Source organism: Stegodyphus dumicola, chromosome 9, assembly GCF_044657685.1.
Source record: "Stegodyphus dumicola isolate Sdum_Otavi_A_Nest chromosome 9, ASM4465768v1".
Lineage (NCBI taxonomy): Eukaryota > Metazoa > Arthropoda > Arachnida > Araneae > Eresidae > Stegodyphus > Stegodyphus dumicola.
In genome coordinates this window covers 123,753,577-123,779,482 of record NC_140776.1, presented here as the reverse complement: position 1 = coordinate 123,779,482, position 25,906 = coordinate 123,753,577, and the positions used below count along the sequence as shown (strand labels likewise).

Here is a 25,906-nt window from a genome sequence, read left to right as displayed (position 1 = left end):
AAAGTGAAATGTCAGCGATTAATCAAACTCAGAAAACGAAAGCACTAGGAGATTTTCTACTATTACGCCATATACTTATAACTGCGAAACAAATGCAAATTAAAACGTAAACAACATACGCTCATATGCACGAAGATTTAGCGTCACAAGAGCAACAGCAGCTCATTGGCCCATTTTCGAAACCCCTCCTTCAGTGGCTACGCTGATGTGCACTTGTGAAATATGCTTCCGATCCTCCTATTATTTCCTCGTCATCTCGCTTAGATATTCTCATAATGACGATGTTTTCAAATATTTTCCTTTACCCTTAAATGTTATCGATTCGTCTGACAAATTTTATTGCACAGAAGGCACATCAGTAAAATATTATATCCTGGTAACGGAATAAAGCCATATTTTAAGTATTCAACACTATATTGTCTGCATTTTTTATTCGGCTCACTCATACTGTTATCTGTTAAAAAAAAATCGTTTTATATAAAAAAAAGTAATGACGTAAAAATTGCTTCTAGGTTATTTATTTTAACTTTTATAGTAATGAAATTGGGTGGCAATTATTATATTTTATATTAGACCATTTGTGAACCTCGCTACATTATCCATACACAACGAAATTAAATGCAATTTGCTGCAGGTCCCTTCCGCGATCATAAGGACATTTGGGCGTCCATAGAAACCACTGATATAGGTCGTTTTTTAGTCCAGAGTTCCTCAAATTCGCACAAAATAGGAATTAAATCAAAAACAAATTCGAAATTCAGAATTTGGGCTTCAAGGTGCACAAGTTTGGGTGAAAAGACATCTTTAAAATTTGTTGGCTCTGGTTTTCTGCGAGATACGTACATATACACATATTTTTCATTATTCAATAATAGAATTCATCTGGGGGAATGTTAAACGTGAAATTATTTTATTAGTCGCTGAAACAAGGCTACATTGAGAAATATAGATACAAATATTTATTTTCGAGCTAATTTACGTCGATTTTGCAGATTTTTAACGTTGTGTACCTCTAAATGAGCATGATCATTTGTATATTGCTTACGAATAAATCTAATTTATAACAGTATTTTATTTTATGCGAATAATTTCACTGCATAATTGAAGTCGCTTCTTCATTGTTTCACTAAATTTGCTATCTATCCTTTGAACTAAAAATCATAAAACTGCCTATCCTTTATTATCTTTATGATATGTCTGCTCATGTCATTAAGAGGTTGAACACAATTCGAAAATAAACAAGTCCCTCATCAGTGTAGTGCGGGTTGACTGCTTAGACGGCATCTCTTCCTGGTCTTGGGGTGGCACTGCCCGATGCTTGCGGTCTTTTGTAGGAATGAATGGGCGAAGTTATGCTATTTTATAAATATTTGTTATGTAGCTAAGAGTATAGTTGTTGAATCATATTACCGTTAGGAACTTTCATGGTGCAGCTTTCACTTTTAAATAACCTTTTCAGAGACTGAGTGTCGAATTCTACTACGATTTCGCGACCTTGGCGGCAAAGTATCGCGAAGCTGTGTATTTTTCGAAGCAAAAAATTAAGCGTGTGTTTCGCGTAGATTTTAATCAAGAATTTATAGATTTCGAGTTCAAAAAGGTATACAAGTCCCTCTTTATTAGGAGAAAAGAAATGTGCAACGAAGGGAAAATACAGTTGTATTTATACCTAAAAGGAGTAAAGCGAACGAGAAAGTAACGTTATGTGTCAGCAGAAATGGTAATGAAAATTGAAAAATTAAGGTAATAGAACTTAGGAAGGACTGGCTTAGATTAGTTAATGCCTTTAATTGCAAAATCATTAAGTAATCTCTACATATAATAAAACAAAGAGTCTGTCTGTGTGTGTGTGTCTTTCGTTCGCGCTGCGCGTAAGCTAATAGACCCACGGCTACGAAATTTGGTACATAGGTGCATCTAGACAAGAGCCAGTGCACCTCGAAGCGATTTTTTCGAAATTCGAATTCGAATTTTTTTTATTTTATGTTTTGTCACGAAATCGCGTCATTTTGAGACAAAATGAGCTATAGGAAAGCGAGATTTTACTCTACGCAGTCCATTTTCGCATCGTCATGAAACGTAGGCACTTAGCTATTTTACGAAATTAAAATAAATTTCGTGTTTCAATAAATCGATTAAATACGAATTTATTTAACAAAGTGAGCTTAACACCTTTTCAACGGGATTTTTTCTGAAAAAGTGTATGTTTAAAAATGTACAGTTTATTTTTCTTTGATTTTTGAACACGTTAAACTTTTATCCTTGCGACTGCTTTTACAAAAAGAATTTTGAAAAAATGATAATATTTTGTATTTTTAAAAGATTTTTTAAATGAAGCTTCCGAGTACACTTCTCACATCTCACATCTTTAAAAATGTGATTTTGGTAACAATTTTCCTTTCTCATTGTTGTTGATAGATGTTTGATGAAATCGCATCGTTTTGAATAGTTTCATTCTTTTAGAAATATGGGTTTGGCAACAATTTTTAATCGTATTTCTTATGTCATTGTTTTTAAGAGATTGGCATATTTGATTGTCCTTTTTATATATATATAATACATTTTTATTGATAAAGTTGTTCTGCAGAGTAAAATTCTGCGCTGAATTTTATGTTTTTTGAGTTGTTTTCATGTGATTTTTTGCTTATTTCACTGTTTGTAAGATATTGAAAAGTTTTGCATGATTTTTCTTCTTCAACGGAAAGTAGGTTATTTTTTTTATTAGGATAATTAATATTTGTATTAAGGGATATAGCTTATTTCATTGTAATTTTTTTCTCTTGAAAATATAAGATAGAATATCATTAATTATACTTTGCTTTTCAGAATTTTTTTGTTTTTTGTATTCTTTTATGTTATTTATTGCTCATTTCACTGTCTTTAAGATATTGAAAATTTTTGAGTGATTTTTTAGGAAACAAAGTTCTTAACCTCCTTTATACCATTTGAGTTCGTAAGATTTTGCAAAGGGAAGTTGGTTAATTTATTTATTAGGATAATTAATATTTGTATTAAGGGATATTGCTTATTTCATTGTAATTTTGTTATACGTAATAACGTTTTTTTATGAAGTTGTTCTGCAGAGTAAAATTCTACGCAGTTTTTAAATTTAACGTTTGATGTTCCCTTCAGCCATTTTTCCGTTACATTTAAAAGCCAGGCGAAGGCTGGCAGCGAAGCTGCTAGGTGTTAATAAAATGACTAATTGTTTATGTCGAATTGTAATTAACTAATTGTTAATGCAAAATTTAGTCAATTACTAACTATCTCTCTTCTACCTTTATTTTTCGAAGGTTCTAAAATTTTAAAGGTTTATTTTTTCGGTCTGAGCTTAGAGCCAGGATCTGGAATTTTTTATGCACATCTCTTTTCGTGCAAGATGCTAAACAGTTGTTTTACTTATTATTCAATCGACAGTTAAACTGTCGCCAAGCAACGTAATTTAGTGCCAGTTATGGATAATAGTTATGTAACTCGTAATATCTTCGCTTTCGTTTGATGCGTTTGATTCTCAATAAGCCATCTGTAGCTTTTATGATCAAAAATATAAATTAACTGTTATTCTTCTATTTTTTCTTTGCATTTTGGGAAAAAAAAAAATTTAAATTTGGGGCTTGCCTTTTACAGAATAGCAAACAAGGGTAAGTTATGGGATCCTACCATTACCATCAAAAGTGTGTGTGTATTTATGCACACGATATAGTGCTTTGGTATTCGGACATAATCCCGACAGCCGAAATCCCGACAAGCCAGAATCCCGACGAGCCAAAATCCCGACAGGGTCGAAATCCCGACAAGCCAAAATCCCGACATGGTCGAAATCCCGATTGTCCAATATCCCGACAGCGTCAAAATACCGACACGGGCGAAATCCCAGTAAGGCCTAATGACCCCTTAACATACTTCCACAGCTGCAACTAGTATATGCTTTGATGACTAGCAAATCTGAAGAAAATTACAAAAGATTATTCCAAGATTTAATTGATTTCGCTGAAGAAAATAATATTGAACTGAGGCCATCTAGAATCATTGGTGATCTAGAAAAGGCAGCTATAAATGCTCCGCGCACTCAAAATGCTGTCGAGGATTGGCACAGAAGATGGGAGACCTTAATTGGACGGGCCATGTTGGCGTTTATAACATCATAGAAGGATTTCAAAAAGAACAGGAGCATGTGGAATACCAAGTTGAATGCATTCTTCGCAGAGAACAACAACCAAAACGTAGGAAGGTAGATGATGACAGAGAAAGGAGAATTATGACTGTTGTGGACGATCGTGATAATCGACCTGTGATGGAATATCTTCGTGCTATCGCTCACAATGTGTCACTGTAAATATGTCGTTTGCAAGTGATGTTTTCTTTTTCTTAATAAAAAGAATTTTATAAATCTTCATTTCAAGTTTTAACGGTCATTTCAATTTGTTAAAAATTATTTTAAGTAATGACATAATTTTTATGATTTTTTTATTTAAACTTTTAATTAGTAATATGTAATAGTTAGTTAAAAATTGTATTTTATTAAGCTAAATTGAGTGTTTGTATTTAGATATTAACTTGTCGGGATTTTGGACAGTCGGGATTTCGACCCTGTCGGGGTTCTGGACACTCGGGATTCTGATCCTGTCGGGATTCTGGCTTGTCGGGATTTTGACCCTGTCGGGATTTCGAACGTGTCGGGACTTTGGGTTGTCGGGATTTCGGCCCTGTCGGGGTTTTGGACTGTCGGGATTCTGGCTTGTCGGGATTTCGGCTGTCGGGATTATGACCCAGACCCATAGTGCTTTATTTAAAAACGGATAAACAATGACGATACAGCATTTGAGACTGCTCTCAGGCTAAGTTGTAGCTAATCTTTAGCTTTTTAATTGAGGATTTACATCTGTTAACTGAGGGAAATGAAGAGCTTGATGTGGCTGTGCAAAAAAAAAAAAAAAAAAAAAAAAAAAAGGGGGGGGGGGAAGAGAGTAATAGATTAGAATCATACCTGTGGGAAGTTTGTGCTAAACAGACCTTTCGATAAAATCGAAGGCCTTAACAAAATAGTAGAAATCGGTGAAAGCCTTTTTATAAAGCCGAAAAACGAATTGGGTCGAATACTGATTGTTTCTTAAATAAAGAGACGTTAGTCCCTTCAAAATTCGCAAGAATGATTAGTGTGACTATAGCCAACATTTACGGCCGACTGGATAATACATAAGTACCGATTATTGAAAAGACGCACTTAAACTTTGGGACGTAAAATTGTACTGGCTTGGGAAAAAGCGTGCAATTAAGAAAGATTGCAGTATGTACTGGTGGAAAAATTAAGAGATGAAAAGCATTTTCCCACATTTCTCCAAAAATTTCGCGCAAAACCTGAACAGTTGGTTGCCATATTTCACTGTGGCGCTCATGCCGCTGAGATGAGTTTATGTATTCCTGTGGGCGTTACGGCGGCAAGAGTTATAAAAGTCCGCGACCAGCTGCTTAGCTCATTCCGCTTTGCAACACAGTAGTGATTTTAATTGTCTTTCTAGAATAATCTTCTTATTTTTTGCTGTTTTTTAGGTAAAATAAGTACACACCATCGCACAGGCGAAAGTGTGAGATATAGAATCGTGTGTAGGCTTGACGCAGGACAATCTTAAGCTCAGATTATAAAAACAGCGGGTTAGTGTCCAGTAGACAAAACAAAGTCGCCCGAGAGCCACAACGACCAATGGCTACCGGTATTTGGTACTTTCAGCCAAGTGCCAGAGGACGTCTGCAGCCACATAAATGTCTTGTAACCTCGCTACTGCGACAAGAACATTAGTTTCAAGGAAGACAGTTGTCAGAAGGATCCATGAGACAGGACTGTATGCCAGAAAGCTCGCTATTTGCATCCCACTCACTCAATCCCACAAAAGAGAATGGTGCGTATAATACCAACACTGGGGCACATCTTCAATGGCCTAACGTTGTCTTCACGGATGAGTCCAGATTCAATCTACAACCTCATTCTCGGAGATTATTGGTATGGAGGGAACCTGGAACCCGATACCATTCCAGCAACATCATGGAAAGGGACCAACATGATGGTGGAGGAGTGACGGTCTCCGTAAGGATCATGTAAGATGCCCACACGCCGCCCCATGTGTTTGACACTGGTTCCATGAATGCCCAGAGATATAGGCAGGAGATCTTAGAGCCCTATGTGCGACTTTTCAGGGGGGACTGCTGACCCTGACTTCATTTTTATGGACGACAATGCACTAGCTGCATTAGCACATAGGGCCCACTGGTTGATGACTCTCTGGAAAGCGAAGATTTTCATCGAATGGATTGGCCAGCCAAATCTCCTGACCTTAATCCTATTGAACATGCTTGGGATGCTCTTGAAAGGACTGTTGCAATACGCCTACCTAGAACCATTCAGGAGCTAGAAACTGTTTTTGTATGGGGAGTGGGTGCGACTTCCATAGACACTCCTGAACTCTCACGTTAACAGCATGGCTACTCGTTGTGGATGCTGTCTATCTGTCAGAGGCGACCACACACCGTACTAGCCACATTCTTACTGCCATCTTTCAACCTGAAAGTTGTACAACATGGGACTTTTGGTCATAACTCAAGCTAATGAATGTCATTTTCATTGTTGTTTTGTACACGTTATTGCCATACAGTAAGCTATATTCATACCTAATTTCATTTAATTCTATCCAGTAGTTCTTGAAATATTTAGAAAAAAGTGTTCCATGTTTCAATTTTGTCTACCAGTGCATATTCAGGACTTTTATTATTTCCTAGGCCCACCAGGGTCCAGTCAATATATTACACTCATGTCCAAAATTATCTTTACATACCCAAAAATGATGATATTCAATGAAATATCAAATCAATGTGATCCGTATTTGCAGGGAATGTGTGAAAACCAAGCCTAATTAGCATTATCCAATCAAAAGTAATCAAACGGTTTGTGATATGCAAATCTAGGCGTTACGTCATCCAAGGGTGAATCAAGCGCTTTGCGCACACTGAATATTTGAGTAAATTTCTGCAACATAGCGTTTGATTTCAGTGTGTAGGGACTCAAAGCGGTTTGTTATGGCTTCGAAGTATCATTTGGAAGAATCTGTAAAGTGGCGAATTATCGGCCGTTTAGAAGCAGGGCAGTCAATCATGGAAATAGCCACATGTCTGAATATTTCAAGACAGACAGTCTCTAAGCTATGGAAACAGTTTCAAAATGATGGAAGTGTTGTAAGGAGGCCTGGACAAGGTCGGAAACGAATGACAACTGCTTCTGAAGATCGGTATCTGGCATTAACTGCCCGTCGTAACAGAAAGGCTACTGCTCGCCAGTTAAGTTCAGAGCTTGCAGCCGCCACTGGAACTGTTGCATCACGGCAAACAATATACAGAAGGCTTAATGAAAAAGGCCTTTATGCCAGAAAGCCAAGGGTATGTGTTTTACTGTCTTCACAGAAAAAGAGGGATCGCTTTAATTGGTGTAAAGAACATCAAAATTGGACTGAACATCAATGGTCCCATGTTCTCTTTACTGATGAGTCGCGGTTTAGTTTAACTGGTGATTATAAACGTGTTTACATCTGGAGGGAGTCAGGAACATCCCTCGAACATTGTGGAACGTGACCGTTTCGGTAATGGAGGTGTGATGGTATGGGGTGGAATAATGATCGATGGACGTACGCCCCTACACGTGTTCAGCAGCGGATCTGTGACAGGCCAGATGTATCGAGATGAGGTCTTAGATCCTTATGTAAGACTTTTCAGGAGTGCATATGGACCTGACGTTTTATTTATGGATGATAATGCCTGTCCACATCGAGCAAACGTCGTTGATGAATTCCTTGAAAGTGAAGACCTTAAGCGAATACCTTGGCCACCAAACTCTCCTGACTTTAACCCGATAGAGAACTTATGGGACTACCTTGGAAGAGCAATTGCACGTATACATCCTCCTCCTAGAGATGTAAATGCTCTGAAGACAGCATTGCTGGAAGAGTGGAGATTAATTTCCCAAACTGTGGTTAACAACGTTATATCCAGCCTTAAAACACGTTGTGATATGTGTGTACAAGTCAGGGGAGATCATATTCCATATTAAATTCGTAAGACTTAATTCTTTTTCTGAATCATTCCTTTTTTTCTTAACTCTCTTTGTCACACTTTATTACCATTTTTATTGTTTCATGCTACAATTTTATATCATATGAGGTGATCTTCAATTTTTTCTTTTGCATTTATGTGTCATAATGTTATGTATGATTCCACGAAAATTCATTAAATTATAAGTAATAGTCTCTGAGAAATCCGTGAATTTATGCATGTAAACATAATTTTGGACATGAGTGTAGTTTGAGTCCCTGAGCCCAGCATCCTTTCAGAAGCATCCAACCCCACTGTCCTTGTTATGGAGGGGGGAATTATTATTATAGTGAATTATGAAATCAGTTCGGTGTCCAATAAGCTAGGGTCCAAGACTCAGCTGTTATGCTATAATTCCTAATAATCATGTTTCTCCCTTATACAACAAAGGCGAATAGCATTTGTGTACTTTGACATAATCGGATAAATCAAACCCTTATATCATGTAAGGTATATTTTAATTTTATAACAGTTGTTTTAATTTAGTGAACCTGTCCTATCCTGCCTCGTTGCAACTTACAATCCCTACCAGAATGAGTTTTTAGAATCGCGTTAATGCTAATGAGGAAGAGGGAGTATTAAAGGAGATTCAACTGACTTCGAAAGAGGGAGTTGGGAATCCTGAGTAGCACGCTTTTGCCTTCGGGCTACGTCTCTCTAAGCTGTTGTTACGCTCGGCCGTATTATTACCTTTTGATAGTTTGCCGGCGAGTTCAAGATCAACTAGAACTGTGTTAGCTTCGGCTGAATCTCTTAGTTAGCTTTTATTTCTTTTTAATTTAAGCCCAAGTGGAGGCTTTGCTGTAAGCCCGAAAAAAGGGGCCGACTATTAATCTTATTTTGAGTGAATAAAGGGTAATTAACCTTTCTTGAGTTGACGCTTTCTGTTCTTTGAACTAAGCGATAATTCGCTTTACAGTTCACTAGATTCCTCGACACTTCATTTAGCAGAATAAAAGAGAGGAACTCTATAATCGTTTGCACTTTATAAACGATTTTCTATGTAAATTTTCTCCTTAGCTTTTTAACATAAGTATTTGGCATTTTCAATATAATCATTTGCTACTCTTCTATTTGATTTTATGCAGAATACGAGATTTATTTTGGAAATGGCTAATAAAATCGATGATGGTTTTAAGATTATGTAAATGCGAGGGAAAATGTTCCTATGAACCAATTGAACAGCGGCATAAAAAGCATTTCAAAGAAAGGTATTTTTTAATGATTAAATTTGACAGGGAAAAACCATCTAGCTGAAAGTAAGAATGAAAAAGTGGTAGCAGAACGGCATCCTAACGTTATACGAAAGTGATTGAATGTCGAGAAAGCGAAATCTCGAATCTCGAAAGAAAATCTATCGAATCGAAGTTCCATTCTATCGGAATTGGAAATGTCTTCTCGCAGTGAATGTAAAATCATATATATGCATCTGAATTTAAAAAAGATGTTTAAACCTAAAGTTCATCGCTTTTCGCCAGAACATTTTTCGAAAAACAAATTGTAGATAATATTTGAAAACATGTAGCTGCTGATAAATAAAATTTTGTGGTAACACTGGATGGGGTGTGGATATATTTAAGTAAATGTAATAAAAAAAAGGATCCGTTTTCTGTTGCTCGGGTAATGAAAATGACAGTACGAAATGGTTTCATCAATGGACAGATAAATTCTCGACGGGATTCATGATGTGTGCGGTATTTTGTTGCAACGGTAGATTAAAATTTTAAAAAAGTCTCAAGTAAGACTAAAATTATTCACTGTACTATAAGCAGAATATTCGGAACCAATTTTTGGAAGAAGAATTTTCAGAGAGGACATCAACAAAGTTGAGCTTCATATGGACAAAACTTTTAATCACACGTCTAAGTCAACTGCCAATTATTTAGAAAAGAAAGTATCCAAAACAGGAATAAAAAATATCCTATTTAGTGAAATACACCTTATGTTGAAATCACCTAATGAATTTAGTGAAAATCACCTAATGTTTCTCGTATCGACTTTTGTGCTTTCGATTTGTTAAAACGAGCCGTAGGAAAACGGCATTCAAAAACACTGAACGGACTTTGGGAAACGATATAAGAGGAGTGAGATAAAATTGACGTGACGGTGATAAGAAAAAGTTTGCTTTCATAAAAAATGTTAGCTAGAACTATAGGCAAGAATCAAGACCGTCAGATAGAAGCAAGTTGCTGCAAGAAATGCGTCTTCTATGCATTAAAAATGCATAAAAATTGGTTATCAAGATCGTTTTCATAAAGTACGAATGACCTTCTGTAAAAGTTAACAAAAAGGGGTTTTTTTTCGGGAGGGTTGCTTTAGAAAGCTACTTTCTTAATTGCATAATTTTTCTGTATAATTTATTATAAATTTGAAAGTAAAGAAAAACTCGAAACGTATATATCTGTGTAAGCAGATTCAAGACGTGTTAGCAGTACTTGTGAATAAAATATAAATATAAACGAAAGAAAGAGAAACTTTCTGCTAAGATTTCTCAAGTTTTTGCTGTTAGCATATGTTTTTTACCAAATACATTCAGATGGTTTAATATTTTTTCTGCTTATACGATCTGTCTGTTGATAAGCTTAATTTTTACAATTTGTTCTTGTCAGATTCTTATAATATCAGGGAAAACGAAATGTTACTTTTTTAGTTTTTTTTCCCTCGTTATTTTTCAGGGTTACTAGGAAAAAATCAATAATTTTTTTCATTGGCCAATTATATCCTTGTAACGGCTTTATATTTGGAAGGAAAGGGAAATTAATATTTCATATTTTCACGTTACCTTCAGTGGTGTTGAATCTACCCATTAACAGCCATTTCTGAATCATTATAATGTTTGCTCTTCCCAATCAGAAGTCTTTAAGTCACGTCACTGATTCATAACCTATTCAAAGGTCAGTAGACAGACAAGATTATGCTTTTTTAAGGTCAAACCTTTCTTTTTTTCAACGCTCGAGACATATCTATCGGCTTAATCTATGTCATATAGCTTATCTATCTGCTTATAATGTCGTCATTTCACCCATAAAGTGGGAGAAACCTTGCTTTCGAGCAGGATTTCCTGTCTTTGATCAAGAAGAGGAAACATTGTGACATTAGTAACATTAGGCTATTCCAAAGCAACTACTCCGTTGAGAAATTTAATTTTAATATGGCTTCTTTTCTTCTTATTCTGTAAGTTAGAGGACATCAATGACTTTGAGCGTTGGGCACAATATAACCTAGGCCAGAGGTGGAGAACGTGCGGCCTTGAGACCGCCATGAGTTTCTTATGCGGCTTCTAGCTCTTGTATTATTAAAATTTAATTATATAGATTACGACAATTTCAAAATTAATAGAATTACATAACGTGCTACTGTCTATTGAGTATAACATGAATCAGTATGCTGCAGTGTTTCAGCAGTCTTTCATAGTTCTAGTTTATAGCAGTCTTTCATAGTCTGAAATTATTGCCATTCTGGTACACTTTTCAGTTTGCCCAACGTTCAACAGCAGAAATTCTTTTCTTTTGTTCTTATTTTTGGCCGCGGCTCATCCCTGCTTGAAAATACAATGACCCTGTTGCTATAGCAACCCGCTAGACACTGTGATGGTGGCTATTCTGAGAGACAGACAATACGTACTTTTATCTCTCTGCCCTGCACACCTCAGGATTCCCCTGTATGTAGCAGAGTTGGTGATTTGAAGTTATCTGTGCGTGCTTATTACAGTCTCGTCTCCTATTGCAATCAGCCATTGTGAAAATCTTGTTATTGTTTTACTTATTTTGAGGTTTTACTAATACACGTTTTATTGCATTTTTAGTAAGTATATGCTTTTTGAAAGATTCTATTTGATATCTGTCTTTTCTCTATCATGTAAAATTGTCAGAAAAGCAGATTAAATGAGATAAACAGAACATTTATCTGTGCGTGCTTGTAACAGTGTCATCTCCTGTTGCTATCGGCCATTATGAAAATCTTGTTATCGTTTTACTTATTCTGAGGTTTTACTAATGCACGGTTTTATTGTATTTTTAGTAAATATACGCTTTCTTAAAGATACCATTTAATATTTGTTTTTTCTCTATCATGTTAAATTATAAGAGAAGAAAATTAAATGAAGAAAGCAGAACATTTAATGTAGAGTGGGACCAAGATTATTTATTTACTTCTGTGAAAAATAAAATGGTGTGTTTATTGTGCAATGCAGTTGTGACTACTTTGAAAAACGCGAATGCAAGTAAACGCTGTTTTACTCATAAAGATCGTAAATATTTCAGTTTAGATCGGGCATCTCATCAAGCCGCAATTCAAAAACTGAAAAAATGAAATGCATCATCAATGGGCATCGTTTAATGCTTTTGTAAAGAAAAATACCGCTGCAACTGCTGTTAATTTCAAAATAGCACATATGCTTGGAAAACGAGGCAGACCATTTAGTGACGTGTTGGGTGTACAAATAAGTTTTGAGCGTTTTCTTTTGTAACTCTGAAGCTTTATTCAGAGAAATATGAAGAATGTATTTTATTCAAAGTACTGCCCATCGTTAGCTACGACCTTTTCCCATCTTTCAGGTAGCATATGGATTCCACGTTAAAAAATTCATCGTCTTTTGAGGCGATCTAAGAACCGACTCAATTTTTTGGCTTCTTCGTATGAAGCGAAGTGCTGCTCGGCCATGTCATGAGTTATTGACTAGAACAAATGGAAGTCGAAAGGAGCAAATGTCTGGTAAATATGGCGGGTGGGGTAGGACATCCCATTGAAGCGCGTTCAAAGTTTCCTTGACGACTTTTGCAGCATGTGGGCGAGCGTTGTTATGCTGAAAGATCACTTTTTCATGTCTTTTGGCATATTGGGGGTGTTTGAACTTCAATGCTCGGCTCAATTCCATCAACTCTTATTTGTAACGTTCCCCAGTGATGGCTTCGTAAAGCTGGAGTAGCTCATAGTAGATCACTCTGAGCTGATCCCACCAGATGCACAGCATTAGCTTCTTGCCATAATAGCCATAAATATTCTGTTTGGCCACTGAAGTTGATGCCTGGCCAGGCTTACCACCACGGTTTTCTGCGCTTTGGATTGACGTAGTAGATCCAGTTTTTGTCCTCTGTGACGATTCGATCCTATTTTGCCTTTGGAGCAGTTGTTTGCACGTTAAAAAAACAGCGTTCTACGTCTCTTGGCTTGAGTTCATACGGAACCCAATTTTCTTGTTTTTTGCACCATACCCATGGTCTCGAGACGCTTTGAAATCGCTTATTGAGTCACTCCCGAGGTTTTAGAGAGCTCTTGAGTATGGCATAAATATTGGTCTAGTGTCAAAATCGCCACCTTTAAAACGCCAGAACCAGTACTCGACTGTTTTTATTGATGGAGCATGTTCCCCTTATGCTTCACACAGCAATCGATGTCCATTATCTGCACTTTCTTCAAATTAAAACAAGAAAGAAGCGCTTCCCCCAAATTGTGTTTTGTTGGTATAAACACAATTTAGGTTGACATGGGTTGAGCGCAAAGAAAGTTTGTTGTTTACACTTGAGCGAAGTGAAACAGACTGACAGTTAGGCGGAAATGCTGGCTTTTTAACATGAATATAATTACAAGATTTTCCGATAGGATTTTATACTAGTAATGACATCTTATGTTGAATCCCTCAAAACTTATTTTTACGCCCCATAATTGAAGAACGTATTGTTGAACCAGTATGTGTATTAGATCCAGAAAAAATTGAAAAATACAAACAATTGCCCCTTTCAAGATGAACTATAACAGATAGACAGGACGAATTAGCTGAAAATGTAACAGCGCAACTTCATACAGCTGTGCAAAATGAAGATGTTTATTTTTCGATTGTTTTAGATGAAAGTATTGATAAAACTGACTTAGCGCAAGTTTTATATTTTATTCATACTGTAATTAAAATATTTTTAGTGTTAGGAAGAGCTTCTTGCTCTAGGTACACTTAATTGGAAGAACTCGCGGAGTTGACATTTTCCAAACCTTCAGAGAAATATGCCATCGGTTACAATTAAATGTCAGTAATTTAGTCAGTGTCTGCACCGATGGCGCAACTTGCATAAGAGGTAAAAAAAGAGATTCATTGCTTTATTAAAAGAAGAAAACAGGAAAAAATAAATGTCATTTCACTGCAATTTGCATCGGCAAAATCTTTGCGCAAAAACGTTTTGCAAGATACTCTGGATAGAACCACACAGTCCAGTCACGTTGTGACCACCACTTACTTTCAACGTCAATGTGAAATAACTAATTACAGGAGGCAGTTGGTAGCACATTGCAGTAGAGCGTATATAAAAGGTGTCCGAGAGAATCAGAAAACATCGCAGTCGTTGGCGTAATGCAGAAGCAAAGCGATTTATCTGACGTCCAAAACGTCAATGATCATTGGCTTTCAGGGCCAAGGATGGAAACATTTACGAAACAGCTAATTTTGTAAACTGTTCGCGTGCCACCGTGGTAAAAGTATACAGTGCATGGCAAAATGGCACTATCCAAAATCAATGAAGTGGAAAATGTGGTACACCATGGGCATAGATTACGGAGGTGAATAACGACAGCAGCACAACGCAAAATGCCATACAGCTCGCAGTGTACATCCGTGGTTCGAAGAGCACCAGGATGAGTTTACCATACTCCCCTGGCCATTTGAGAGTTCTGCGCAGGTTGTCAGCCATGTCGCATGGTGTGTTGGTGTGTAGTTTTTGAAATGTTCATAATTCCGTGCATATTTAATTTTGCTTTGTGAAACCACTTTTAAATGATTGCTTAGATGCTCCGGTTTGCGAAAAGGTGCTACACTTGACTGGATGTTGGATACTTTTGAAGATATTGAAGATTTTTATATTCAGCGTTGCTCAACAGGCTCATCTGTATATGAAATGTTTTCTTTCCTTTATATCTTTTTAGATATTATGTGTAAATAACTTCTGATTGTATATTTAGAAACCTTGTTACTTACTCTAACTATATATGAAAAAGCATGGCTCTAGTTCTTTTGGTTTTAAAGAAATACGCGTTTTAAAACTTTGAGTGGTGTTGGATTTTAATGGATGCCGATTGTTGACAATTGAAAGCCTTGTATTTTGCACCTTCTGGTCAAGTCTTATTGCCAAGTAGAAAAACCGTTTGAAACTGTTTTTATGTTTTCTACTAGTAACTAATTGATAAACTGGTGCACCTGCGTTTGAAACTTTGGGCCCGTTGGCCGATTTTTCTATTTTTGTGTAGAACTCAATTTTAAGCATGTTTGAAGGTATTTTTGGCCTGTTTCAAAAGTATTTTAGGCCATTTTTGAATATTTTGTGGAATTTTGTTTATTGTGCTACTTTTATGTAATATTGATGTATTTAAATAGGAAATTTTGAATGTTCTGGTATTTTATTGATTTTTAGAGATTTTTAAATTTATCATAGCACGATTGCATAGGCGTGCATTGTGTAAACATATATTTTTTATTTGCTTTTATTAAGCTTTAAATGTAGTTGGATTTAAAATTAGTGCAAATTAGGGTACTTTTCCGTTTTGCCGGCGCAAACGATAAAGTCGCCAATAATGGTACAACTGGATGCCAAAAGGAATATATTCGCTGGTAACCTTTTACGCCTCATTTTCAAAACAAATCGCAGCCATTTCTTGTTTCTTTGAATGTTGGCATACAATTACATAGAATTTTTACAAGATAGTTAAATTGTATGCCCTAAGACCATTCGCGGTAATTAAGTCAATTAGAATGCAATCACACCGTTCACACGAAGGCAAAAATATAGAAAAGGCAAAATCAAGTGTTAGATCCATCAATTATAATGAGAATGCACTAGCGAAGTAAAGCACTGCGGTTTTACATAATTTCTCAGTAAGCTATTCGTAAGAACTGAAATAACTCTTGCATTTAAAATTGTATTCCAAATTAAGATTTAACTTGAAATTACTGTACATAATTACCGAGAGAATTAGATTTTTATAGCATAGTTTACGTGAGATGAGATCACTTGGGGTCATGTGATACGAACCTACGAATCAGGAATTTGAACCATGAAAGCATAGTAAATTCTTAAATTATGTCTTTTTACAAATTTATTGTCTTTATTTATTAGCTTTTCACAAAATTTTAAACCATATTAAAATGTTTATGCCTTCAAAATAAAAAATGTTTAGAATTAACATTTGTTAACATTTTTTATGTGTATACTGTATGTTATCGCCAACAAAGTCGTCTTGGCGAGATTTGCGCCGGCAAAACGGAAAAGTACCCAAATTAGTATTCTGCGTATTTAGAATTTTGTAAATTCTTGTAGTGTTATAAATTTGTATATTATTAGTTTCTTTTTAAACTGTCTGTATATACTACAGAGTGTGCGGAATTTTGATACTTTTGATAAAAGATTGCAAATGATTTGTTTTTAACTGTATTTATGTATTTTTAATACATTATATTTGGAACCCGGCCACTTAATATAATTTCGTTATGCCTAATGCAGATGATAAAATAGAAGATGAGGTTAATACAACTGAAGATGAAGAAAGAGACATTGTGCAAATCGTTAATAGTTTACATAGAGTTGTCGATAAAATCAAAGCACAGCGTAAAATTGGATGTACTTTAACTGACAAATTGACTTATGGACTAAGCATGATTTTGGCTTGTGTTGCAGTTCTCGGAGATAGGAAAAACTGTCAAGTTACCGGGTGTGTTAGATGCGAAAATTCTAATGAATTAATTGCTTTGAGAGAAGAGATTGTGAAAATGAGAAGTGAAATGACCTCTGAATTTGAGAAACTGCACGGAGATGGATCTCCTACATATGCTAAGGTCACGGCTAAAGGATTGGATGAGATAGTGATTAAAATTGCGGTTCCAGATATTAACGCATATGATGAAATTTGCGATAAGTTTAAACCGGAAGAGATTGGGATTAATATTAAAAAGTTTTCATTTGGAGAAAGAGGTGAATTGAGATTGAAATTGGGAGATAGAGAGGAAGTTAAGAGGCTGGAAAGAGCAATTGCTGATGATGAAGGCCTACAAAAGAATTTGATTATTAGGAGGAAACACTTTATCAGGCCTCGTGTGATTGTATACGATGTTGATAATAGTTTTACAAATGAGGAATTGGGAATTCTTTTAAAGAGAAATTGTTTGTGTTCCGGAGACTGCGTTAGACCTCTTTTCAATTTACCAACAAGAAATCGGAATCATAGTCATAGAGTATTCTTAGTGAGCGCTTCTTACCAGAAAGATCAATTACTGTCAAGAGGTATTAACCAAGGTTGGAGAAATTATGACCTAAAACTGTTTCTTAGACCTAGACAATGCACAAGGTGTTTTTCGTTTAGTCATTCCAAAAAGAATTGTCAAGCTGAAATTTGCTGTTCCAAATGTACGGGGGCTCACTTGAGTAAAGAATGCAGTAGTAAAGAATTTAATTGCATTAATTGTACTTATTCTAATGAAAAATTTCAGACTAACTTTGATATGAAACATAATGCTTGGATAAAAATTGTCCATGTTACTTGAGTGAGTTAAATTTCCTGAAGGATCATGTAGATATTGATTGTGAGTTTTAGACTTTTTTAATTATTTGTGTTTGGGTTCCAGGTTTTTCTTGAATTTTAATTATAATAAAATTACAATTGAATTTTATTCAATTTTATTGTAAAATTTTATTGTAATTTTATTGAATTTTTATAATATATTTGTTCTTTGGAGATTAATCATGAAAAAGTCTGGTATGAAAATTTTTAGTATAAACTTAAATCACTGCGCACTCGCCCAAGCCCAGCTCCAGGTACTTAAAGAGGTTATTGGTTCCTCTCCTGAAATAATTTGTGTGCAGGAGCCCTATGCGGTACAGAATGAATTGGCTTTTCAAAATCCTGAATGGATATCCGCATATAATAGTGGAGGAAGAACGGGAATTATAGTAACTAAACCAGATGTTGATTTCACACGAGACTGTGAAACTGATATTATTACAGCTATTTCTATTTATTTGTCTTCGGGCAGACTGGGCATCATTACAGTTTACTTCTCTGCGGCAGAACACATAGATGAATATCTCTCTCAACTGGAATCTGTGATGAAAAATTATAATAAATTCATTGTTACCGATGATTTTAACTCTAAACATCCAAGCTGGGGCGCAGGAGATATTGATGCAAGAGGGCGATTGGTATTTGACTTTATCGTCTCTAATAATATAATTTTACTAAATGATTTGAGTTTTCCTGCAACTTTCAAATCTACCATCGGTGAGGGATGGACTGATCTTGTTACGACCTCACCAGGTTTATCTATCAATTCGGGAGCTCTGCAAGTTCTGATGGATGAGAGTCTTAGTGATCATCGTTATTTGCAGTTGAATTAGGATGAAAATATTCATTGTGCTCCTAAGATTGTTTTAACAAGAGATGTCCACCGAATTACAAGGTATTGTTATAAAATTGCTCCGATAATGCAGAAATTTAAATTAGATTTATTGAAGTGTGAGGACTCCGATACAATTGAAAATTGTATTGACTAATTTTTTGAGGATCTGTCTATCGATGTTAAAAAGAAGTTACGAACAAAACAAAAGGGAAGTAGGTAGATTTCGTGGTGGACTCAACAACTTACTTGTATGCGACGCCGGATACACAGCTTTGAGGAAAAGTTCGCAAATTTTGAATTTAGCGGATAATATATGTAATGAAAAGAAAATTGCATATAAAAAAGAATTGGCAACTTATAAACGTCTAATTCGGAAATTTGAAACTAAGAAGAAATTTTTTCTTAATAATCCTTATTATTATGATGGTTTTTATCGAATTGCCTCTAAAAAAGTGAGACGTGCTGTTGCTCTGTATAATCCTCAGCACGTTAACAATTTGATTGAACTCAGTAGACAGAAGCTTTTGCAATCACTGAAATTGGGAGCACCTGGAGATATTTCATTAGATGAGGATAGACTTTCTGATTGCCCATTGGATGACGCTGTAATTACAGAGGCAGAGATCAAAAGTGCAGTTGAACAAATGAAGCGTCCGGCCTGGACTGTTTTAATCCTATATTTGTTCAGATTTTAATTTTTACATCTCTGGATATTTTTATATTGCTTTTTAATTACTGTTTTAAATTTTATGTATTTCCAAGAAATGGGAAAATCGGTCGAGTTGTTTTAATTTTAAAGCAGAATGACAGATATAGACCAATTGTACTTTTGAGTGTTTTTGGAAAAGTGTATGAAAGAATCTTGGTTGAGAGATTGAAGTTTTACCTGAATAGTAGAATGATACTCAGTCGGCGACAGTATGGTTTCACAGCTGGCTGTTCTACAGATGATGCATTATATGATACTATTGACTTTATTAGAAGCTATAAGAGTTCGCATCACGTGGTGCTGCTGTCCTTGGATGTTTCGTCTGCATTCGATTCCGTGTGCTGGAACTATATTTTACAAACTATGATTAACCTTAAATTGCCAAGGAATTTGATTCAATGTTATAGGAGTTATTTTAACAATCGCAAAATCTTGTTTAATGCTTTTAAGGATGAGACTGCAGAGATAGAACTAGAAATTTTCATTGGTTGTCCGCAGGGCTCCTGCAGTGCTCCCCTGCTCTGGAATATCATATTAAACAAATTTCTTATCTTGGAATTCCCCAGTGATGTTAACTTTATTGCATATGCAGATGATCTTGCTGTTCTGATGTATGGTGCATCATTGGAAAAACTCGAGAAATCATTTGAGAATGTTATGTTAAAACTGGAAAACTGGAGAATCGGCGAGGGTCTTGAATTCAACTTAGAAAAAACTTTCGCAATCATTTTCCCGCGGGCTGGGATCAAAGTGAGAGCTCCACGATTTAGATATCAAGGAAAAAGAATAAAGTTTGTTGATGTTATTAAATATTTGGGAGTCAAGATTGATTGCAAGTTGACCTTCGCAGATCATTTTAAAACAATTCATCGGCTCTCAGATGATATGTTAATGTTTTACAGGAGATCTTTTACTAGTGAGACACTTTGTAACAAATCATGCATTCTTAAAGATATTTTGAATAATGTAATTATACCTAGAGTTTTCTATGGAATTGGTGCCTGGGGATCCAGAGCCGGGGATTTGGTCAGGTTGAGGAACAAAACCCGATGCGATACAGAGGAGCTGGTGCTTAATGATTACAAGATGTTTCCGTACTGTCTCAACTGAGGTGCTCTGCGTTCTAGCCGGCCCGCCACCTCTTTCAATTTTATATAAATTATATTTTGAAAAATTTTTGTTCAGAACTGGTAGACTTGATTTTAAATTGTATAAAGATATTTTGGTTACAAAGCATATGTTTGAAAGAATTAATAATATTTTGGTACATCCTTCTGATTTATGTGTTTTTGAATTTGATTGTAAACTCCCAATAATTGGAGAATTGGATATTTATACTGACGGGTCCAGGCAAGATGATAAATTGGGTGCAGCATTTGTGATTTATCATTATGGAACTGAAATTGAAAATAAAAAATATAAGCTTAATAATTATAATTCTGTATTTCAGTCGGAATGCTGTGCTTTACTTAAAGCCCTTCAATGGGTTAAGAAAAATTTGACTTGTGTTAATTCTATTCATATATATACTGATTGTATGTCTTTGCTTCAATCCTTGACCTCGGCCCGTCCTACTAATTTCTTAATATTTGATATTAAATGTCTATTGAAATTTTTGATGCAGAATATGTGCATTCATTTACACTGGATAAAAGCCCATGTTGGCTTTGTTGGAAATGAAAGGGCCGACGTGCTGGCTAAAGAGGCGACCACTAATGATGATTATTGTTGCACATGGTTGCGGCTATGTGCAACAATAGACTATGCGTATTGGAATTTGCCAATGCTTTTTGGAATGAATTCATAACATGCCATAAGAGCCAATTTTTGATAACAAAAACATTTAATCACATCACAATATTAAAACTTAATTACTACAGTCGACAGACAATCACGTTGGAGGTAAAGCGAACGACCAACCGCACTGACGACGAGACGTGACTGTGTGTCGCCGAAATCACCTTCGGTTACAGTTAGTGATAACGGCACGCGGTTGGCGAGTACAATACATGTTTACAGAGTCGCCACACTACTCCCCCTCCAGTGGCAACAAATTAAAGGTACCGAGGGTTAAATCGGACTCTACGTCCGGAACGTGTATACTGAGGAGCACTTGTTTTCTGGGATCCAGGCACAGGAACTGACGTAGTAGCAGATGTTGGTGTATACCCAATAGATGAAGGTGCCTTCGAAGGAGGTGGGACTGATGTACCAGTCTCGACAGTTTGTGGTGCTAAGATAAAGGCTGGTTTGAGACGATCAAGGCTCACCGCTGTCTCTTTGTCGCCGATTAGTATCCGATAGTTCTTAAATGTGCGACTTAGAACTAGGTGTGGGCCTGTATAGGTAGGCTCCAAGGACTTTTTTGATGCATCACACCGTAAGAACACGTGTGAGGATGTAGCGAGTTCTTTAGGAAACACAGGTCTTGAAGAATGTATGCTTGTGGGCTTAGGGTATAAAGCAGCCATGGTTACACGCAATTGTTTGAGGAATGCATGGGGCTGGACATTGGGTGAGTTTTTTGCGGGATTTATAAAATCTCCCGGTAAACGTAAATTGGTACCATAAACCATTTCAGCACTTGAAGAACCCAGGTCCTCTTTGATAGCCGTTCTGAGTCCTAACAACACAGTAGGAAGGACATCAACCCAGTGAATAGCAGTATGGCATCTAATGGCCTTTTTAAGAGAGCGATGGAACCTCTCGACAAGTCCATTGGAATTCGGGTGGTACAGTGATGTACGGATCTTTTTAGTTCCCAAGAATTTTGTTAATGCAGTAAATAATTGAGATTCGAACTGCCGTCCTTGGTCCGTGGTAACGTACTCGGGTACCCCAAACCGTGATATCCATACAGAAAAAAAGGTTTTTGCCACAGTGTCGGCTGACATATCTACAATAGGAATAGCCTCTGGCCAACGTGTGTATCTGTCGACACACGTAAGAAGATATGTATAACCTAGTGATGGGGGTAAGGGTCCAACCAAATCGATATGTAAAGCGATATCTAAAGCGAGCAGATTGTAACTCAAAGCGTTGACATGGAGTTCGAGTGTGCCTGTGAATTTTTGATTTTTGACAGCCTGTACATGACCTCACCCATGCAGCGATGTCCTTCTGCATACCAGGCCATACAAAACGCTGTTGAATTAACGTGCGAGAAGCACGGATGCCAGGATGGGATAAATTATGGAGGACGCTAAAAATACCATGCCGGAATTTCAGTGGAATGTATGGCTGCACCACATTACCTTGCACATCGCAGTACAGTGAATGATCTGGTTCTAACTGCATAGGTACTAAATTAAGTCCATGAGAAGAATTGTCAGACAAATGATGTTGCAATTCTGGGTCCTGTTTCTGACATTCAGCAATGGCGGAGAAATCTGTTGTTGATGGCAACTGAACCTCTTTAATTCTGGACAGAGCATCAGCAACTGTATTTTGAGGGCCTTCTACATGCCTAAAATGGGTTGTAAACTGCGCTATGTAATCAAGATGACGTATTTGCCTGGGAGAAGCCTTGTCAGGCTTTTGTCGAAAAGCGAAAATTAGCGGCTTGTGGTCGGTATAGATAGAAAACACACGACCTTCTACCATATGACGAAAATGTTTAACAGCATCATACGCACTAAGAAGTTTGCGGTCATACGTGCTGTATTTTGATTGCGCTGCAGAAAATTTTTTCGAGAAGAAAGCCAGAGGCTTCCATGCTCCGTCGACCAGTTGCTGCAAAATCGCACCCATGGCCGTATTAGACGCGTCAACCATTAATGCTAAAGGATGCTTAGAAGGATAGCTAAGAGCCGTTGAAGACGCTAAGTCATTCTTACATTGTACAAAGGCTGTACGGGCCTCATCAGACCAAATAATTGGCCGCGTATCTTTCTTTTTACTCCCAACCAAATATGTGTGCAAAGGTGCCTGCTTTTCAGCGGCATGAGGAAGTAAGCGACGATAAAAATTTAACATGGCCAGAAAACGACGCAGCTCCTTTAAATTTTATGGAATTTTAATATTTTTTCTTAAATTTTTAATTGTAGTTTTTGATTTTAAAATGTTCTGAAATTTTAAAGTTTTAAAATTTTTCTTATATTCTGTTCTTGATGGAGTAATTTCTAAAGTTTTAATATGATGCATGGCAATCTTGAATTTTTCCAGTTTTGGTTATTGGCAGTCCTAGAGCTTCTTTTCTATGATTATTAAAGATAATTAATACATTTGAATTCAGATAGTAGTAGGACTATTAAAGTAAATTTTTAAAATAAATTAATAGTTTAAATAGAATTATGATTATACAAATAATATGCTATTAAAGTAATACTGTAGGGAATTCGGTTTGACCTTCTGCAGGTTATTTAAATTGGGAATTCCTCGATGGCTTTGGACCGCCTATGCCTGTTCCGAAAATTCATGTGAATGAATATTTCTTGAGAGTTTCCGCCACTCTGTTTGCTCGTGTGGCTTTTAATTGTTTTTGGATTTTGAATGTTTGGTGTTGTGCTTCGTTGTTTGTATGTCTCTTCCTTATTTTTAGTTCGTTAATTAACCTCCAATTATTTTTAGTTAATTAGCTTCTTTTTCTCTCTTCTTTCCTTTTGTGGTCTTGAGGGGGTCGACCCTTTATAATCATATGCTTCAGTGGGACTAGGAGGATTGGGTCTTCCCTGTATTACGACTATTATGACTCCCCTGGCCAGCAAATTCCCCGAACTTAAACTCAATCGAGAATGTGGGACCACCTGAGTCGGGTTATTCGCACCATGGATCATCATCAGCGTAACATAGCGCGGCTGGCCACTGCACTGGAGTCGGCATTGCTTAACATCCCAATCGGTATTGCTCAACCTTCAAGAACCTGACTCTCTTCCTGCAAGTCTCGCAGCAGAACTGCCGGTCCTTGACCCGGGGATCGGATGTTCGGAAAAGCCTGGAAACCACTGTAGGCGGTGTAAACCGTGCGCGGGAGATCGTCGTAGGCAGTGGCGGAAGGCAGGAGACCCGGCGTTTGATCGATGGGCAGGGACTGTGGGAATGGTTTCAGGTTCGCCTGCTTGCGTCTCCCACAGCTCAGCGTGAGCCTCCTCGTGATCCCGCTAGAAACTAGGTCTTGGCTCGTATAGGCTAATGACGCTGAACAACCAATCCCAGGGGATCGACTGGTCGGAATTTCCGGAACCGACCATTTATGGGAGGAGACTCAAGGTTCTCCCAGACCAATGGCTGGACTTGTGTCCTGCCAGCTTCGATTTGTTGGGTATAATCAGACTTCACAGGACTAAAACCATAGGTCCATCCTATGGTAGGTGCGGGCTTGGCAGGGACTGTACTGGTACTGTCGTGTCCGTTGCTTCGCTGTGGGGACGCTCTCATGTAGATACGAGGGCAATCTCAAAAAAAAAGGCCTCCTATATTTTTAGATATACAAAGAACCGTTTATTTTCTATAATTGCGATATCACTTTAAAGATTGAAGAATGCTTTATTTTTCAACATAATCGCCATTTCGGTCGATGCATTTTTGTAGACGCTGTGGCAATTTTACAATGCCCATGTCATACCAGCTTCCCGCCATGCCCTTCAGAAAGCGTTGAATCAACAGTTCAATCTTCAGAAGAATCAACCCGTTGCTGTTTGTGGTCTTCTGTCAGCATACGTGGCACCCATCTTGCACACACCTTCCGATATTGCAACTTTTCCGTTAAAATCCTGTGGATGGTGCTTCTGGAAACCTGAGGAACCAAAATGCAGAGAGCATACAGAGTGATCCTCCGATCTTTACGCATGAGTTCCTCAACTTTCGCGATTGTCTCGTCGGCAATTGATGGCCTCCCGCTCCTTTTCGTCATGAATTTCAGTACGACCGGCTGCAAACTCTCTACACCACTTGCGAACGTTTTTGACATCCATGCACGACTGTCCATACACTCCCGTCAATAGGCGGTGAATTTCAACCGGTTTAACGCCTGTTGCGTTCAAAAATCGAATAATTCGCACTTGGCGGTAACGTTTATCGGAAGCTCCATTTCGAATGGCTGCCAAGCCAAGACTGAGCATCCAAGCGAAGCGCCTGCTTGCTTATGTGGTAGCGAAGAAGGCACTACTCACAACAGTGTTGCCAACAACCGTATTAAAACTTTCTCTACATCCCCCCAAAATTGGAGACCTTTTTTTTTGGGATTGCCCTCGTATTAAGCGCTGTGCTGTGGGGACGGCTCCCCGCGCAGCCCTCAGTGTGATGGATTGTGGCGATGAACAGGAGAAGTCCCTGCGGGCTGTTCGGTGGGTTGGCGCCCCACCGGCACAGTCAACTGTGAAAGGCCTCTGTATCATGTTAAGGCGCTCTGCCAGGTAATGTTGCCGGACTTGGAGTTAATGTCACCTATATTCACATAATTGCAGTACGTCATTGTAAATTTTGGCAGGTGCTAAATTTAGATGAAGAAACGTACAGTGTTCTACCGGATTACCGGTAATCAAGAATTTAGTCCGCTGGCTATCAACAGGACAGGTTTTGATAAAAGTTTTAATTTTAAGACAACAAATTTTAAACTTTTATTAAGATAGGGAAAATTATGTGAACTATCAAATGAAGCATTTTGCAGAAACAGTACACTTTTGTCTGATGTTATGACACTTGGCAGTGTGGTTTAATTTACATCGGCCAAACTAAGAAAGGCCTTAAAATTTCGC

General features: G+C 37.1%; 1 protein-coding gene across 2 annotated transcripts in view; it reads left to right on the top strand.

Moving 5' to 3' along the window:
• LOC118187052 (calpain-15-like) overlaps positions 1–25,906 on the top strand; it is a 174,138-nt gene that overhangs the window by 82,396 nt on the left and 65,836 nt on the right. The gene's annotated exons all lie outside the window — the stretch shown is intronic.